This window comes from Notolepis coatsorum (genome assembly GCF_963971535.1).
Source record: "Notolepis coatsorum genome assembly, chromosome: 8".
In the NCBI taxonomy this organism is placed as follows: domain Eukaryota; kingdom Metazoa; phylum Chordata; class Actinopteri; order Aulopiformes; family Paralepididae; genus Notolepis; species Notolepis coatsorum.
Genome location: NC_140172.1, coordinates 100,460,007 through 100,480,274, shown reverse-complemented (window position 1 = coordinate 100,480,274; position 20,268 = coordinate 100,460,007). Strand labels below are relative to the sequence as shown.

The window sequence follows — 20,268 nt, the reverse complement described above, 5'->3', positions numbered from 1 at the left end:
CTCCTCTGCATTTCTCTTTTTGATCAATTTATTTTCCACCGCAGGAGCTCACCTGAGTATAAATAAAGGTTTCAATCAGGACGTAGACAATTCTCTCCGACCAATCAGTGGTCTGCAGTGTTTTCATGTCACCTTTTAGTATCGCCTCAGCGACGTGGAATATTGTATGCCAAATCACAGTATAATTACAATAAGCAGATCATGACATGATTAGGGTTTAGGGATATGCTAATGCTAAGGAATAGTTACATATAATGGTGTAATTAGAACACAGTGTCTGTGTGTGTCTGTGTGTTACAAAGATACTGGAGCTAATCTCTAACATAAATTGTCCTTGGTAGTATAGAGCTCGAGTTTAGGGAGTTAAATGTATGATAGATACAGGAGGCACTCGCTTGAGTCTGTTCCATGGACCAGCTCGGTTTATTAACACTGTATAATAAATCTACCTACTGAGAACCACTTAATTCATTGGATGATTGTTTTGGACTCTGACATTCTATTTTAATACTGGGTTATTACAAAAGTAATAGGTACTGTATATGTGATTGGGTGTTGTGTTAACCTCCATCCTCATTCGGTTTAGCTTGTTTGAGGTAACTTCACCACATCGATTAGTGGTTTTAATGGTTGTTTTTATCTGCTGGATCTGGATGAGTTATTAACTAAGAAATGATAAGCAGGTCCTTCTGCATTATTGCATGTGGGAAACAACTATTTTACAGAGCTGTCATTCAAATCTAGAACTATTAGTTGACTAAGAATAACTTTAGTTGAGGACAGTCCTATTGGTAAGATTCGAGTCAAGTCACGTTTATTTTTGTGTTACGTACCCCAGTGGGGAGACGCGACACAAGGCCACAGACAGGGTAGGTGAGGGTGCAGTGACACAAAACACAAGAAACTATTTGCAAAATAATAATATTTATTTCACAAAATTCAAAACTCGGCAACACAGAGAGCAAAGAGGACTTACCAGTGAGCACCAAATGAAATATCAAAAAGAAATAAAAGCCCACCCCCCCCCTTTACAGGCGCGGACGCCCCAAAAGTACAGGTGGTGGTGCTCACTTCTAAGGCTGGTGTCTTTAACAGTAGGTCACCTACGTGATGCAAAATGTAGACCCAGGGTATCTTCCTGTCCTCAATGTCCCCGTGTGCAAAACAAAAGATTAATACAAAGCAAAGCAATCACCATAGGCTGGGTGACGAGGAATAAATACACACGTTAGAAACAAAACAGAAATGTACAAATACTAACTAATGCCAAACAGGCCACAGCTCTACAGAACACAAACAGCACGAAACTATACTAAAGACCTAAACTAACTGACCACTAACTTCACCAGCTCTATACCGAAGACATACCAAAATGAGCTCCCACACAGACACAGACCAAGTATAATTACCACCACACACAGACCAAGTATAGTTACCACCACACACAGACCAAACGAACCAGGGAGCTAACTAACACTGCACACAAATGGGTATATGAAGGGAGAGTGGATGTTGATTGGAGAACCAGCTTCACCTGCCGTTGCACTGGGGTGAGTTGCTGATTGACCAGCTGCTGCTGCAACTGGGACTGGGAGACACCTGAGAGTGGGATATGTAGACACAAGAGGGAGACAAGACAACAACAAACAAAACATGCCTATATATACAACAGATAACATACATTACTCCCTCTATATACATACATAAGGACACCGTCCGTAACAACAAGCCATAATCGCTTAATTACATGCAGGGAACAAAATTAACTTTTTGACTTACCAGCCATTTGGCTGGTAGATTTAAAAAACTACCAGCCAGGCAGTTTTCTTTACCAGCCAAAAATTAAAAAAAGCTTTTTAGTATATCGCCATGTGTTATATCGCCATGTGTTACAATGTGTACACACTGTTTCAACTCACCACCCCCCGCATCATATTTAAGCATTACATCACGCGCAGGAGTGGTTTGTGAACAATAAACCATGCCTAGGGGTGGTCGTTAGACCCCCCTAGGCATGGTTTATTGTTCACAAATCACGACTGCAAGTGGTGTAAAGCTTTTATACAACTGCCACATTCATCCAACCTTATTTCTATACAATAAACACACATTAATCGAAGATTTATTGAAAAAACCATCCGCCAGAAAAAGTAGTTCCCACAACTACAAAAAAGACAATTTGCCTCCATGTGGAAGCAGATCGGAAGTGCATCCAACCAACTAACACATCCAACTGTGTATTATTGGAATGATTGAGAGAAGTTGCCTCATGTGGAAGCAGCTTGAAGTGCATCCAACCAACTAACACATCCAACTGTGTATTATTGGAATGATTGATTGAAAATTGTATTACCAGATGCAGAATGGGTACAATACAGTACGGCTCAATACACACAATTGTTAAGGGAATGCAGACCTACTTTCCATAGAACTTCATTCTTAGATGCTTCTATAGAAAGTAGGTAAAACAAATTAAAAATGTTCTTTGCCCTATAGGGAAAAAACGTTTTCTTCGCCCTATTTTTTTATTTATTTTTTTAAACCTACTGTAGAGGGCCTAAACTTAACCAGTTGGAAACCAAGCGTACAGTAATAAAATTAGCAATCAATCAATCAACTCAATAGGCCATGCTCACTTAGAACAGCGCAGCACCCAGCTCTCTCTCAGTCTGACCCGCGTTGCAGACAGGAGTGTGTGTGTGTGTGTGTGGGGGGGGGGGGGGGGGGGGGGGGCCGTGCGCTAGCGCTGACAGTCAGAGAGGAGGAAAAAGAAATTGAATTTTTTTTTTAAATTAATCAATCAATCAAATCGCGATTTTTCTTTTGTTACACAATTATTCAAGACCCATCAATTACATCATCCAACATTGTTTAAACGACTAAGACATTCGCTGTGACAGAATCGCTTGATATTTAGTCGTTTAGTCGCTATCAACATATCCATTTGTAAAGATTATTGTCCACCTTCTTGTGATCCTGCGGATTGATGTGATGTGATTCGGTTGTGGGCGGGTCCTGGGCCAGCAAGCGTGGACTGATCGCAATACATACGTGTAAATGGACTGTTTCAGCCAATCAGAATCAAGAAATTTGCATGCCGTTGTATAATGTAGTCTAGTCTGTCTTCAAACTTCCACTTCTCTCGAAACGTTCTATGTTGCATGATGATCATGAATTCATTTATTTTTTTTATATTTTTTTACATTTGAATATCAACATTATCTGTCCATCCTCAGTAATCCTCAGTTTACTATAATATACCGTACTTTTCGCACTATAAGCCGCACCTGAATATAAGCCGCAGCAGCTAAATTGAATGATGTGTACATATATAAGCCGCACTGGACTATAAGCCGCAGGTGTTTTAATGTTTAATTACCATATGTAAGGGTTCGTGCACAGAGGGGATTGTCGGGAAAGAGATGGCTGTTTGAGGAAGCTCCCATTTATTAACATTTTTGTTTAAACAGGAACGATAGCCAGTTTGCAGCTTCGGGTACAGTAGGTAGCAACATTAGCTCTCATAACGTTAGCCAGTTAGCAGCTCCGGGTACAGTAGGTAGCAACGTTAGCTCTCATAACGTTAGCCAGTTAGCAGCTCCGGGTACAGTAGGTAGCAACGTTAGCTCTCATAACGTTAGCCCGTTAGCAGCGCCGGGTACAGTAGGTAGCAACGTTAGCTCTCATAACGTTAGCCAGTTAGCAGCTCCGGGTACAGTAGGTAGCAACGTTAGCTCTCATAACGTTAGCCAGTTAGCAGCTCCGGGTACAGTAGGTAGCAACGTTGGCTCTCATAAGGCCAAGCTGTGATGAGCACCTGTCCCCCAGACCCCACCACCGTCCTCCAGGCCAAGCTGTGAGGAGCACCTGTCCCACAGACCCCTCCACCGTCCTCCAGGCCAAGCTGTGAGGAGCACCTGTCCCCCAGACCCCACCACCGTCCTCCAGGCCAAGCTGTGAGGAGCACCTGTCCCCCAGACCCCACCACCGTCCTCCAGGCCAAGCTGTGAGGAGCACCTGTCCCCCAGACCCCACCACCATCCTCCAGGCCAAGCTGTGAGGAGCACCTGTCCCCCAGACCCCACCACCGTCCTCCAGGCCAAGCTGTGAGAAGCACCTGTCCCCCAGACCCCACCACCGTCCTCCAGGCCAAGCTGTGAGGAGCACCTGTCCCCCAGACCCCTCCACCGTCCTCCAGGCCAAGCTGTAAGGAGCACCTGTCCCCCAGACCCCTCCACCGTCCTCAAGGCCAAGCTGTGAGGAGCACCTGTCCCCCGGCCCCTACAGTAGGTAGCAACGTTAGCTCTCATGAGGCCAAGCTGTGAGGAGCACCTGTCCCCCGGCCCCTACAGTAGGTAGCAACGTTAGCTCTCATAACGTTAGCCAGTTAGCAGCTCCCAGTTTGCAGCTCCGGGTACAGTAGGTAGCAACGTTAGCTCTCATAATGTTAGCCAGTTAGCAGCGCCGGGTACAGTAGGTAGGCAGCATGTTGAAAGAGGAGCCCTGAGCTGCTCATACACTAGACTCTTGCCGTAATGGTTTGTTGACGTGAGGGGGAGGAGGAGGGGCAAGGCGTTCACTGCTGCAGCAGATTTAGGAGTCTGATCTGACGGTCACAGAGCTGAAGGAGTGCGCCCAGTTAGCTGTAAAAATCCATAGATTAGCCCAGGGTTTCCGTTAGAAAATATTGGTGCCGGTCTCCGTGTCCGGCAAGATTTCAATCTGCCGGTCAAATGGGAGAAATTCCGGTCAGAGTTTATTGAGCTTAAAAACAATTGATAGGCAGGCTATATAAAGAATGACATCCTCAAGGCATGTAGATTTATAATATTTTAACTTAAAACTAGGCTACTTTTGCGTATACAGTCATTATATTCCAAATAAAATAAGTCCCGAGACTCCGTGCTGCTGCTGACTTTAAATCAAATAGGTGTCTGTGGGCAGTCGGCCCGACATTAATAAACAGCAGTGTGTTATAATCACATTTTTATGAGCTAACGAATTCCGTTATATTGGACATTTGTATTAATTATATCAAGCGAATAACTGAGAAATTTGGCAGAGAGAGACGGCAACATTATCGTGAAATATAAACGTTGCGTGATGACTATTATATCTCCGCCTCCCAGTCCCAACGAAGAACATACCAGTAGTATGCAACTGCAGAGCCGCAGAGCCAGCGGCGCTCTCATCCCGGTCTGGGGACCGCTCAGCAGCGCCACCCACCCAACAGCTGAATTGCCAATGGCTGAATTGGAGTATTGCACTGTGCGCGCACAACTGTCAGCTCAGCGGCTCTGCAGTTGCATGCTTCTCGCAAATCTAGCTCCTGCTGCCTAACCCAAATGAATCTCGACATCGCTTCACCAATAGTCGTTATCAGAACACACATATCATAATAGAACACACATCGTTGTCATTATTAGACCTGCTTGGTGAAGCAACAATGAAACAAATGTAACTATTTTAATACAATTCAAATTGTGCTTAGAGGGAATTATTTTCACCAGACATTATGACCGGAGAGATTAAATATGTCGGACTTCAACAGATTTTGCTGGTCAAAAACCGGTAATTACCGGACAACGGAAACCCTGGATTAGCCGCACCGTTATATAAGCCGCAGGGTCGAAAAATGGGGGGAAAGGCCACGGCTTATAGTCCGAAAAGTACAGTACTCCTGACTTCATCGTCTTTACAAACGTGCACACACACACAGAGAAAGGGAGAGTGCCCCCCCTTTCCCTTTCCTCAGTCCCCACTTTCTGCTGTTCTCTATGGCTCTGCCTCTGATCAGGATTAGCTTGTTAGCTTACGCTAACGTAATGTTAATTTCGGGCGATGTGCGCATAAAGGAATGGCGACGATGCAAAGCATGTTAGATGCATTTGACCCGTTGTGAGAAAAAAAAACACAGACTTATTTCGGGTCGCAAAATAGGCGCACTGCTGTGTAGCTAAGAGGCTAAGGCTAAGAGAATCATCAAGGACTCCAGCCACCCGAACAACTGCCTCTTTGAACTGCTGCGGTCAGGAAAGCGATACCGGAGTCTCAAGGCGAGCACAGAAAGACTCAGAAGAAGCTTCTATCCCCAGGCCATCAGGCTGCTCAACGAACAATAAACACTATGCAACAACCATCAAATGCACACAGCACACACATCCACACGCACACACTCACTTTAAACAAACAACACACTGCAGCACCCACTCTCCACACTTTAGATCACCTAAACACACTTTATATTTATTGGTAAAGGATTTGCACTACAACTCGTACACCTTACTGTAAATTGTACTTAAATTGTACCTCATCCCATTTCTGCTTTGCACTATATAGTATTGTATATTAGTACATTGCATAGTATATTGTATGGTAACTCAGTTACTTCTATTCTGCATCGAACATTGTACATATGTCTATACTGAACACTGTGACCTCTATTTTTACTTCTATTTTACATGCTAGCCCTGCTCTGCTTAATGCCAGCAGAAGCACGGACTGGGCGGATATGACTCGACGAGTTGCCACGGGATTTTCAAAATAAGAGTATCGATATGAACCGAACGTTGCTAGCTGCCGGAGCCATAGATATTATAGCTGGAGCTGCGCTTGGGGCGGAAATGAGACCCGCCACAGGATTTTCAAAATAAGAGTATCGATATGAACTATTTTGTTACCGGCCAGGTGGCGGGCAGACCTCTCATTGTTACTCGCCAAACCTTAAATCTGCCCGCCATCGGCGCTTGGCAGGTACTTATTTTGTTCCCTGATGACATGTCTCAAAAGGAAATGTGTTCAAAATCTCTTTTTTCCAGCCAGTTAATTATCTTTGATGGCATAACAACTCAAATAATACATTTTCTGATTATAAGTCTACAGTCATCATGGTAGCTTGCCAAAACAAGACCTGGAACATTCAAAGAAGCTGTCAAAATATTTAACATTTGAACATTCATCCCAATACATCTTGGCCATGGAATATATATCATGGAATAGTCACAGAAAAAGTAATGGCGTCATGGAATCTGTGTTCGCATGTGTTTCCTCCTGGTACTACGATTTCCTCCCACACCATAAAAGACATGCATGCTAGGAACATACTCCTGCCATTGCCCTTGGCTGAGACGTTGGCATTAGAACTTGAGTTAATCCTCCGGGCGCCAGACTATGGACTCCTAAATAGTTAGGATGGATTAAATGCAAAGAATGCATTCCTGGCAGTGTTTCCCCTCCCATCTCCCGCCCCACCAACGGGACCCCCCGATCGATCGGCCAGCGATCTGAATCGGACGATATTCAGTATAAATATGAGATTGGGGAATTCCGATAATGCTTTCTAGTCGCCAATTGCGAAAAAAAACAATCGATGACGAGAACAACATGAGCCAATTCTCAGCGGAGTTGGTGTCATTGTCGCATGTTAACTAACCTAAAACATGTCGGTGGTGTGGAACTATTACAAAGTGTCTGAGACAGATGCAACAAATGCCATCTGCAATGTATGCCAGGATAAAATACCTTGTGGGGGAAGCAATGTAAAAAGTTTCAACACAACAAATTTAAGACAAGACACTTGAAGTTCCATCACCCAGAGGAGCATGGAGAGTTTGTTAAGCTTACCGCGGAGTAAAAAGAAAAAGGCAGATTAATAACCAACACGTCCACTAATGCAAACCACTTTAGTGAGCACCCGTGCGTATAACCGTTGTAACTGAGGGGTACAATTCCCTGACTGTATTACTAGATATGATACTTACTACCACTACCTTTGTACTTAATATTCGGCCACCCAGTACACGGCATAAATATATTATCATGAACACTCTCACGTAGATGAAACGGATCCAACACAAATGTACGAATTAGAAACAGGTCTTTATTTCCTACACAGCGATGGTGTGTAGAATAAGCACTTAATCACTTAATTACATTTATGAATTGAAATAGTATGCACTTTTATGGCAAGGAGTATTCGTCGGTATATCAATAGATAATGTCCAATCTCTGAAGGCGCAGGTGGTAAATATACGACCTGGAATAGTTAAGGAATAACAGCAATGATACTTTAATGATTATAGGCTGGATACACTAGAGGGGGTTAATCCGGTCGCTTGTAAGCCGACAGGAGTAGGAGGGGGGGGGGGGGGGTAGAATCCAGCTGCCTCGTCCGGCCAAGGGTATCCCAGGAGAACCCACTGTAGTGCCGTTCAATGCGCCGGCGATCCTTGGACCACAGATGAAAGCAGGTGGACTCTTTGTGGGCCGGCTCTCTCCGGTCCACGGGGGGAGAGATGTGGAGAGACCTCGTCTTGCAGAGCGTCTCCTCACCTTGCGTCCTCTCCAGGGGGGGGGGTTCCAACACACGGTAGTGTCGGGGGTCTTTATCCATAGAATAATCAAAGTATCCAAAGCATAATCCGTGCCTGGGAAGGCGGGCTGTCGTCGGTAGAATAATCCGGTATACAGGTCCACTCGCTCGTCGGCTCTGGGGCTCCTCGGGTGCAGCTTCACATAGGGTCAACCACCCTGGGTAAGCAGCCAGTTCTCTGCCCGAAACGATGGGGTACTGACTACGGTAGTATTCTCACCGCACGAAGCACTATATATTAACAGACTATTATTAGCTTAATAGACTACGTCCAACTCGACGATATAGTGCCAAATATGACTATTCAAATATTAATATACACGATGTCTCAATACCGATGGTAGGCCGAACTTGGCCTTACTCCCACACGTGGCATCGCGGGGAGGCTTTACGTCTGTGACTCTATTGGAGGGTAAGAAACTGGACTGAAAAGAAAGTCCTACTTTAGTAGCGCAGTATATATACGCACTATGAACAAATAGTCCCATTAGTGGTGCGGTAGCCAAATTCCTACGCGGAACTAGGACTTGTTCGTACATGTCGAGCGGTACGTTTGAACTGGGTCTGAGGGGTATGGCAGCCTGGCACCAAGGTCTCGACCAATAGTAGAATGGAGACTATTATGGGATGTTCAGTAGGCTAGAATGGATATTCAATGCATATTGTACAAGGAATATACAAGGGATATCAGGGAATATTAGAGAATATACAAATACAATTAAATATATATATATAAATAAATATATATATTCGGTTTAATCTGGCCCTTCACAACAGCCACCCCCTGAATAGGTCCCAGACCTAATCAGTTAAACGGAGACAGATTAATCGCGTTGTCTATTTACACATAAGGGTTTGCTGTAGGGGTCAGTCAACTTCACAAAGTCATAGGGTTGTAGGGTCATGGTCATCATCGATTGTGTCTGGGAGTCGAGGCAGTTCTATGAGCCTTGCCACGGGACGGGTGTAAGTGCGACCCTGGACAAGCACTTCAGCTGCTCGGACCTTGCCGTCGGCACCGGTGATCACTTTGCTTACGCGGCCGGCCGGCCACATAGCTCTGGGCAGTGATTGATCAATAATCATGACGACTGTTCCTTCTGTCAAATTGTCTCTCTCCTTTACCCACTTCTGGCGGGTCTGTAGAGACGGTAGGTAGTGCAGTAGGAAACTGTTCCAAAACTTGTCGGCTAATACTTGGCTGTACCTCCACATTCGTCGGCCGTTCGCTTCTTCAGGCCGGTACATTGTCTGGGGTAATGTGGGATCTAGCCGCCCCATCAGGAGTGTGTTGGGGGTAACTGGGTCGATATCCGCCACATCACTGGAGACATATCCGAGGGGCTTCGAGTTAAGTACTCCCTCAATCTCCGTGAGGACTGTTTCTGCTCCTGCGTGATGTACATCCTCATCGTATTTCTTTATAATCAGCTCTGTGACCTTGTGTCGGCTGTTCAATACGATCGGGTATTTAATGTCATCCGGTAGATTGGGGGCTCTGCGTAGGCGACCACCCACTCTGATGAGGGTGTGAGCGTCGCTCTCGGGGGCCAGGTGAATTAATCTGCTGTCGGATGGGACGGGCTTTCCTCCCTGTAGACAGGCCAATTCATCGGGGAACGAGTCTCTCTGGGCTCGCTGCAGTAGAAGCAATTCTGCTTCCTCGTAGTTAGCCGCTGACATATCAGCGGGGGACTTGCACTCCGGGTGGTACCGCAGGAATGTTCTTTGTTGTGCACTCTCTATGGACGTGCAATCGTTTATGTTAGGGTCGGTGGAGGCTACGGTGCTCAATCCACAGAACACAGACTTCTTAATTTCCACCTCCTCTGGACTTGCTTCCCTCGGGATAGGCATGGGCCACTGTCCTTCCGGGAGTCTTAGGAATGCGGGGCCGTCACTGTAGACATTGCGACGGGTGAGGTCATCCAGGGGCATCCCCCGGGTGATGACGTCAGCTGGGTTCTGTTTTGTATCAACGTAGCGCCACTCTGTTTCTCCGGTTAACTCTTCGGTTAAGTCTTGAATCTCGGTGACTCTGACTCCCACGAAGACTTTGTACTTGCATGAGTCCGATTTGATCCAGGCGAGTACCGTCGTGGAATCTGACCACAGGATTGTTCTAGACACCGGTATGGTGAGCTCACGTTGGATGAGCGTGGCTAGGTGCGCTCCGGCTAGGGCTGCGCAGAGCTCTAGACGTGGGATAGATTGTTGCTTGCGTGGGGCTATTCTCGAGCGGGCGAGGACAAATGCTGTGTAGATCTCTCCCCCTTGGTCTTGGGCCCGCAAGTAGGCTACTGATCCGTATGCGACCTCTGAGGCGTCACTGAAGACGTGTAAGTCCATTTTACATGTCTCTGGCCTCACCTTGGGTGGGAAGTAGCTTCGGCGCATATTAACGCCTGGGAGTGAGTGGAGCTCCATCTCCCACTCTCTCCAGGTGGATGCAAGGTGTGCGGGAATGGGGTCGTCCCAGCCCTGGTCCTTGTCCCACAATGCTCGTACAATCATTTTTGCCCTGGTGGTGTACGGTAGAATACATCCTAGCGGGTCATATTGTCGGGCGAGTGTTGTGTACACACTCCGTCTGGTGGTCGGCGCCGCCGCCGGCCTTCCCTGCTCCGTAGTCAGGGGCTTGTGTCTGTAGTGAAGCGAATCTGTTTTGAATCGCCACACCAATCCCAGGGTCATCTCCTGGGCTTCTCCCGGGATTGTAGCCATCCAGGTCTCGCTGCTGGCTGCCTTGTCCTCGGAGGAGAGGCTGCGCAGTACTTGCGGATCGCTGCTGGCCCACTGCCTGAGATCAAAGCCGCCTTTGATCAATGAGGCGCGGAGTTTAATCAGGAGAGCCTCGGCTTCTTCCTGGGTTGAAAGGCTTTGTAGACAGTTGTCTACGTAGAAGCTGTTCTTTACGCTGCGTCGGACCTCTTCGTCCGCTGCTGGGTCCTCTGCTACATGTTTCTGTAGTGCAAATGTCGCACAGCAGGGGCTGCACGTCGTTCCGAAGGGGAGGACTTCCCATTGGTAGATGGCTGGGTGCTCATCTCCTGGCTTCTCTCTCCATAGGAACCGTAACAGGGGCTTGTCCGCCTCTACTAATCTCACCTGCAGGAACATTCCTTTAATGTCCCCGCTGATGGCCACCTTTTCCTGGCGGAAGCGGAGTAGAACGCCGAGTAGGGAGGGGCCGAGTGTGGGACCGGGCAGTAACTCTTTATTCAGATTTTGGGATCCGATCTGGTAGCTGCAGTTAAATACTATGCGGTCTTTACCGTTGTGATGGACCTTGTGGTGGGGCACGTACCACGATTCAGTGGTCTGGTCAGCCTCTTTAATGTCCATCTTTGTGACGTGTCCCGCTGTGATGAGCTTCTCAATCTCAGCGCGGTATACACTCTCTTGGGCGGGGTTCTTGGCTAAGCGCCGCTCCGTGTTCAGCAGGTACCGTTCTATGGCGTCTGTCTTGGCGTGGAAAGTAGGCATTCCTTCTCGCCGCAGGAGTGGCGTGGCGTATCTCAACACGCCGTTGACCGGGACTCTCTTGGTCCCTGTCTCGAGGAGGTGAATGGCGTAAATGTCATCTTTAGAGCGAATGTCTTTCTTTCCATTCTTAAAGGGCATTTGTTCCAAGCTCCATAGCCGCTCTACGTGTTGCAGGAGTGCGGTTTCTCCCTCTGTGACTCGGGAGTGGAGACATCTAGTGGCTGTACTTCGGTTGAGAGATTTGGCAAGCGGGCCTTGGAGAGTCCATCCCAAACGGGTCTCGACTGCTGCAGGACAGCCTCGGGGTCCGGTATGAACCCGGTCTATCGGGACAATGAGGTCTGCATGGTCGGAGCCTATCAACAGGGTCGGCATAGCATTGTCTATGAGCGGGATCGGTAACTTGCGCAGATGTGCATATTTCTCCATCAGCTTGGCGACGGGGTATGTGTACCGCGACAGTCCTATTTCTTGGCTGGTGAAAGCGTCTGCAATCTGGTACCGTCGCTCAGGCTGGCCGCTTGCTGCGATAGAGAATGAGACATTCTCGCCCTTTATCGTCTTCAAATCTCGTCTTATTGTCCGAATTGTCATTTGGGTTTCGCTTCCCCGCAGCCCTAGCTGGGCCGCAGCGGAGGCGAGCAGCAGGGTCTTCTCTGACCCGTCATCGAGGACGGCGTAAGTGTCCAGGACTTTATTCTGGTGGCTTAGTGTCACACGCACTACTTTTAGGAGTACTCGGGCTCCACTGCTGCTGGCGGGATCGATGTACATGACGCTCGCTTTGCGGCTGGATGGTGCAGGTGAAGGGCGCCGTCTGTTACTGTCGTGAAGTATGTCCAGATGGGCTCCATCGCACTTGGTGCACCTTTTCTTTAAGCGGCATTCGGCTGCCATGTGTGAGCGCGCACAGCGAAAACAGCGCTTGTTGGACTTTATCCATTGACCTGCTTCCTCCGCGTTCAGCTTGGGGAAGGAGTCACATTGCGCTAGCCAGTGTTCTTTCTCACAGTAGGGGCACACTATCTTCCACTTCTCCGTTCTGGAGGGGGTACTGTGGCTCCTGCCGCTCGGTACTGACTCCGATTGGTGCATCACAGTCACCGATCTTCTTCCATCATTTAGTCGTCTGGTTCCTTCTCTGGAGCCAGGGGTGCTCCGTCCGAATGTATCTAGCCGTAGGCTGCTGACTTCTCTCGCCAGGAAGTCTGCTAGATCGAGGAGGTTCGGTTCGGGGCCATTCGGGTCTCTGTGGTCCCTCTGCCGCCTAAAGCGCTCCTGACGAGCGGGCGGCAGCTTCTCCAGGATCCTTTCCACATTTGAGTTGGCGTAGAGTTCATACTTCCCCTTCTCTCTTTGCGCTCCCAACATCCCTACCAGGGACTGCACTCTGATGGACAGCTCGTCCAGTGCTCGATTGTCTATTGCTGGGGGTAAGCGGTCGATGTGTCGGATCTCCTGGATCACGTAATCCCATATGCGCCCATACCTCTGGTCCAATGCTACCAGCGCTGCTGTGTATGGGGTGGTGGAAGTCGCGTAGGCGAGCGCTATATTATGTGCGCGGGGCACCTTTAAGTGCTGCAGTAGGATGGCGTATTTGTGGCGTTCATCCAATACATCCACTAACATGGTCTCCAGACACATGCGGAGTTCTGTATACTGGGCCCGGTTCTCTTGGGTGAAGTCGGGTACCATAGGCGTGCCAATGTATGACGCTGACTGTGGATACATCGGCGAGCGTTGGGGGGGAGGCCTCCTAGGCGAGTCTCCTCCCGCTCCTTGGTATGGGCTGGTACCGGCAGTGTACCATGGCCCGCTTGTCCAGGTGCTGTTCCTCGGTGCGGGTCGTGCGTCGTGCTCACCCGTGTATAGAGTCGGGGGTCTGTAGCGCAGCTCCGCGGGAGTATAGCCTGGGCTGTACCGGACCTCCTGGTCCGGTAGAGTACTGTGCTGTCTTCGGGCGCGGTTCTCCTCCTCTTCCTCTTCGTCTTCAGTTAGGTCATCCAGTGCTTGTAGTCTCTGGTTTAGCCTCTCCACAGGATATGCTGCTCCTTCCCGGTTGCTAGGTCTCGCTTGGACCGGTGGGGGGAGGTGGTCTGTGGGGGGTATAGACCTCGTCTGTTGGTCAAGTTCAGGGTTGTTTACTCGGCTAGGGGATGCCGCCCTGGAGGTGTGTCTAGACGAGTTCCTGGAGCCTCTGGCGGAGGGAGAGGGTGTTGTCCGTCTGATCAGCTGTTCTATTAGTTGCGACTGCTGTCTGTCGCGCGCTGCGTCCCGTTGAGCACCGGCTCGTTCTCGGGCCACATTCTCTTCCATCTGAATGCGTCTTATTTCTAGACGTATCTGCTCGTGTTCGCTTCGCTGCTGGATCTGCAGTCGGTCGCGTTCAGCAGCGGCGTTCAGGCTGATGAGGAAGGCCTGCTGTAGGGTCCTCTCTGCCTCGCTGGGAGAAGGCGGTTGTATAGGGGAGCCTTCCCTCGGGGTACTCCTTGCGGAGCCTTGGAGCTCTATCTCCACGGTGCTCTCCCCGTCTTCTTCCGTGCCGAGTTCTCTCTCGGTAGCGTTGTATTCCTCCCGGGACTCATCGGGGACTACTTCTTCAGTACTGGCGGGGTGTGAAGTCATGTCTGGTTCCCACTGGTCCCCACCGTGAACTTGGTCAGTTACATTAGAGCCCGTAGGGGCCTCTATGGTCGGGGTAGTCTGGGCGTTGGGGTTAGACATACTTTTACTTTCTAGTTTTACCGCGTTTACTGTTAGTAGAAGACTAGGTTGTTGACTGACAGCGTAAGCCTCTAAGTACTGAGGGAGCCGTCGTTCGCGCTGCGGGCGTTGGTTAGGAGGATCGTTTCGTGGAGTGTTCATCATAGGCCATTTCAATATTAATAACACTATATTAATATTACACTAATTACCCTCCGGCTCGAAGGACCAATTGTAACTGAGGGGTACAATTCCCTGACTGTATTACTAGATATGATACTTACTACCACTACCTTTGTACTTAATATTCGGCCACCCAGTACACGGCATAAATATATTATCATGAACACTCTCACGTAGATGAAACGGATCCAACACAAATGTACGAATTAGAAACAGGTCTTTATTTCCTACACAGCGATGGTGTGTAGAATAAGCACTTAATCACTTAATTACATTTATGAATTGAAATAGTATGCACTTTTATGGCAAGGAGTATTCGTCGGTATATCAATAGATAATGTCCAATCTCTGAAGGCGCAGGTGGTAAATATACGACCTGGAATAGTTAAGGAATAACAGCAATGATACTTTAATGATTATAGGCTGGATACACTAGAGGGGGTTAATCCGGTCGCTTGTAAGCCGACAGGAGTAGGAGGGGGGGGGGGGGGGGGGTAGAATCCAGCTGCCTCGTCCGGCCAAGGGTATCCCAGGAGAACCCACTGTAGTGCCGTTCAATGCGCCGGCGATCCTTGGACCACAGATGAAAGCAGGTGGACTCTTTGTGGGCCGGCTCTCTCCGGTCCACGGGGGGAGAGATGTGGAGAGACCTCGTCTTGCAGAGCGTCTCCTCACCTTGCGTCCTCTCCAGGGGGGGGGGTTCCAACACACGGTAGTGTCGGGGGTCTTTATCCATAGAATAATCAAAGTATCCAAAGCATAATCCGTGCCTGGGAAGGCGGGCTGTCGTCGGTAGAATAATCCGGTATACAGGTCCACTCGCTCGTCGGCTCTGGGGCTCCTCGGGTGCAGCTTCACATAGGGTCAACCACCCTGGGTAAGCAGCCAGTTCTCTGCCCGAAACGATGGGGTACTGACTACGGTAGTATTCTCACCGCACGAAGCACTATATATTAACAGACTATTATTAGCTTAATAGACTACGTCCAACTCGACGATATAGTGCCAAATATGACTATTCAAATATTAATATACACGATGTCTCAATACCGATGGTAGGCCGAACTTGGCCTTACTCCCACACGTGGCATCGCGGGGAGGCTTTACGTCTGTGACTCTATTGGAGGGTAAGAAACTGGACTGAAAAGAAAGTCCTACTTTAGTAGCGCAGTATATATACGCACTATGAACAAATAGTCCCATTAGTGGTGCGGTAGCCAAATTCCTACGCGGAACTAGGACTTGTTCGTACATGTCGAGCGGTACGTTTGAACTGGGTCTGAGGGGTATGGCAGCCTGGCACCAAGGTCTCGACCAATAGTAGAATGGAGACTATTATGGGATGTTCAGTAGGCTAGAATGGATATTCAATGCATATTGTACAAGGAATATACAAGGGATATCAGGGAATATTAGAGAATATACAAATACAATTAAATATATATATATAAATAAATATATATATTCGGTTTAATCTGGCCCTTCACAACAACCGTGATACTCAGAAGGCTAAGGCGATCAGAAGAAAAGTCATGAAATTCATAGGGCTGGACGAGATGGACTACTCTCTCACATTGAGCGAGCCCAACTCGCTGAAGAGACAACAAGCATTCCATAACGACCCGCCCTACGACATGCAATACCGGCCAGATCCTCTTAGGGGCGCCATCGCTCCACTGCAGTATCATTGAGGCCGAATGGGATTTTTTTTTTTACTGTCTGGGGCATTTCATATGAGCCTCGATCCCAGCCGAACATACTCCATCTTTGATCACGTTACCGAACGCAGATTTCAGCCTGGAATAATGGGATTTATGATCAGCCAATGGACATATCGATCTACCAGATTCCGATGACTAATGACGAAATGCTGCCGGCGATCACATGGGCTGACGGTAGGATACTATTCACCCAAATTACAGCCGGATTGGACATTGTTGTAACACGCAAGCGATCGATCAGTGAAAATGGCTACTTGAACGCACACTGTATTGCTAATCAATACTACTAATCGGCGTCCCCCGCTGCCCCCATTTCATCCATAGATGCTCTGTAATAGTCCGGATGCTACGCAGTTTGTTTTATTCCATTCGTATATATACAACAGAAATGGCGTTTGATATAACGTGACTAGCCTTTAGCCTCATATCTAGCTTCCCAGAAAAAAGACGAGACAAAAACTGCGATAAAGCTTATATTCACGACGCTATAAAATGACAACCAACCGATGGATTTTTATTTTCTTTAAGCCATTATGAAGGCACGGTTTATGCACTCAAGTGACAATGAGAATGGACAGATAGCAATACTATAAAGTATATATATAGCTGTTAGAAAGTACATCGGTTTGTTGACAAAGCATTGCCCTCCAGCCACATATTACATTGCAAGCCGTGGTCGTCAATGTGTTAAAGAAGACGTGTCCGGCCCATGGGGACATTAACTCATTCAGCGCCAATCACGAGTAAAGTCGGGTTAACTCGCCAACCGTTCAGCACCAATCACGAGTAAAGTCGGGTTTTAATCGTTAGCTATATCCATTCATTTTCATCCATCCAGCCTGATGTTATCATTGGGAATGGGTCTGAGCTTGCAAAAGGGCAAATACCGCCGCCTACGCCTTCCAGCCGGTATTGCATGAATAAATGAATGAAAACTGAATGAATGAAAACTTTATTTAACAGATTGCAGAATGGGTACAATTAGAGCTGCCGCGGTATTGATGTTTTCCTTACCGCACAAATTTGCGAAATATTACCTACAGCCGCCGTTATTACCACGCACACAAAAAAATTTAAAAAAAAATTTCAATGCACTTTTTTATTCTTTATAGCATATAGCCTGCCTCTAGTCTAAATGTCTATCTTTAGAGGACGACTTTGCAGCATGAATATTGTTTGGGATTCGGCAAGCACGCATTCGTTATTGAAAGTGAAACACGGATTCAAAGTTTCCCCTCTGGTCGTGCGCCGTTCACTCGGTGTCGCGGGCAGGGGTGGTTACCCCCCCGACCCTTTCTTATTATTATTATTATAAAGTTACTACTTTATAATAAAGGCGTTCGTTTTGTGGCATTAACGTTATATAGTTACACGTTCAATAACATCAGCGTATTTACCGGACCATAGCAAGGCAAGCAATACTCAATTCATATCTCAGTTCCTTTCTTTGCTCAGAGCGTGCTGAGTTGTCCCATTCTGCAGTCTGTTAATAAAGTTTTCAATCAGACAAGTGTATACAACGAAGGGCTTTTATTATAACATTTGTTGCAGACAGTAAAATCATTATGTCTCGTTTAGTACTCCTGAGGAGCGATGGTAGTCCACTCCGGCGGGGAGCTAAAGCTAACGTTATTAGCCCTGTTGTGATGAGCTCTGATCAATGGCTGACATTCAGGACGTAAAAAACTAATACGCGCTTGCCGATTGGTGGTAACACACTGCAGGACGCTCCAACGTGTGACGCGTCTCTTCTGACCAATCAGTGGTCTGCAATGTTTCACGTGACTTTTCTGGTACCCAATAGACCACCGTAACACTTCCGGGATTCTGAAATCAGGGAGGAGATTGCGGGGGGGTCAAATGAATGAATGTGGACGAGAGCCGTGATGTAAGTGGTTGCCGATACGGCTGTGGGGGTGCTAGAGACATGATCGAATAGACGTTTATGCGCCTCGCTCTCCTGAACACGGCGTGACCCATAACTAATCGATCAGAACTAAATCGGCAGAGAAAAAGCCCATTTTAAAGTACCTATTCCGCATGGACATGCGCAGAGTGCCCATGGAGTCTGGACGACGCGTGATGACGCTCGAATGAATGTGGACTGTTCCATCAGAGGGGGGAGCTTCGGTGGTCATGTAAGTGGCTACAGACCGCTGCACTTAAATATAAACATTAGTCTACCTGGAGACTCAATGCGGTAATTGTAGATGTCGCCATAAGACGCGTCTGGCCATTTAGTGGGATCATTTTTTCATTATCCTGTTCGGCTGGCCACCGAAGCTCCCCCCTCTGATAGAACAGTCCACATTCATTCGAGCGTCATCTCGCGTCGTCCAGACTCCATGGGCACTCTGCGCATGTCCATGCGGAATAGGTACTTTAAAATGGGCTTTTTCTCTGCCGATTTAGTTCTGATCGATTAGTTATGGGTCACGCCGTGTTCAGGAGAGCGAGGCGCATAAACGTCTATTCGATCATGTCTCTAGCACCCCCACAGCCGTATCGGCAACCACTTCCATCACGGCTCTCGTCCACATCCATTCATTTGACCCCCCCGCAATCTCCTCCTTGATTTCAATGTAACGCGGAAGTGTAGTGGTCTATAGGGTCGCTTGGAACCTCGATAGAGGAGTAGGGTATATCTGCAGAGCCGCAAGCCCAACGAGAGGAGGGTACTTTATTATTATTATAAAAAACAGCGGTGATGCGGTATTCAGCCTACTCTGCGGTGGGCGTGATGTAACAGCGATACCGCGGTAATCGCGGCAGCTCTAGGTACAATACAGTACGGCTCAATACACACAATTGTTAAGGGGATGCAGTCATGCAGACCAGAGAAAGACGTTTGTCTTGTTTACATCAGGGTCCCCCATTTTCAATTCATAGTGACATTTATGACATACACAACATACATGACATTTATGGCATAGGGACATACATGACATACAGGTATTTAGTACTGTTACATTTGTAATTGTGACATATACGATATTCAAATATACAGAACTGTTACCCATAGATCCTGACAGAGTATATACATATGATGGGGAGGGGACTGTACATTAGGAGGGGGTGGGTGGGTGGGAGATAAATATACATACGGTGGGGAGGATACTGTACATTTGGAGGGGGTGGGTGGGTGGGAGAGAAATATACATACGGCGGGGAGAGAATATGGCTACGAGGGCCATTTCATATATGCACGAGGAAGGATAATAATGATAATCTAGCGTTGATTTCAGGAAGATTCGATAATCAGGCGAAAAATGCCACAAAATTCCACTAAAGGGCTATTATCGCGTTTTTTCCTGGGATTACTAAGAATCACCAAAACTATACTCATATTCAAAACGGTATAAAATGGAAATGTACCAATGAAAAAACAATCTGTTTCGTGCATGTTGACTGGAAGCAACTCACTGACAATCGACGGGTGTATTAGACCCATAGCTATAATATAAGATATATTTTAAGCACTCGCAAGTGAACAAAGCGCCCCATTGACTTACAACGCTGGCGTTCTAGCGCCCTCTGGCACCCCGACCCGTGGCGCAGAATGAGTTAACGTGTGCTGTCGGGCCTTACAAATTAATTTGATTTGATTTGATTTGAAATCCGAAAACAGGAAAATTCAAAACCGAGAAATCCAAAAACAGGAAAATTCATATCCGAAAACAGGAAAAGATTAAACAAATTTCATAGGGCCCTAGTTAAGGTGAGTTAATAAATTCACTCTGAAAATCTGCTCCGCTCTGATAAACGGACTCTTCGGTCAGAGCGTCCAGTGTGCACTCTGAG

The 20,268-nt window shown here is 47.5% G+C and overlaps 1 protein-coding gene across 2 annotated transcripts in view; it reads left to right on the top strand.

Moving 5' to 3' along the window:
- The window catches only part of mcama (melanoma cell adhesion molecule a), a 198,302-nt gene that overhangs the window by 129,895 nt on the left and 48,139 nt on the right, over window positions 1-20,268 (top strand). The window lies entirely within an intron of this gene.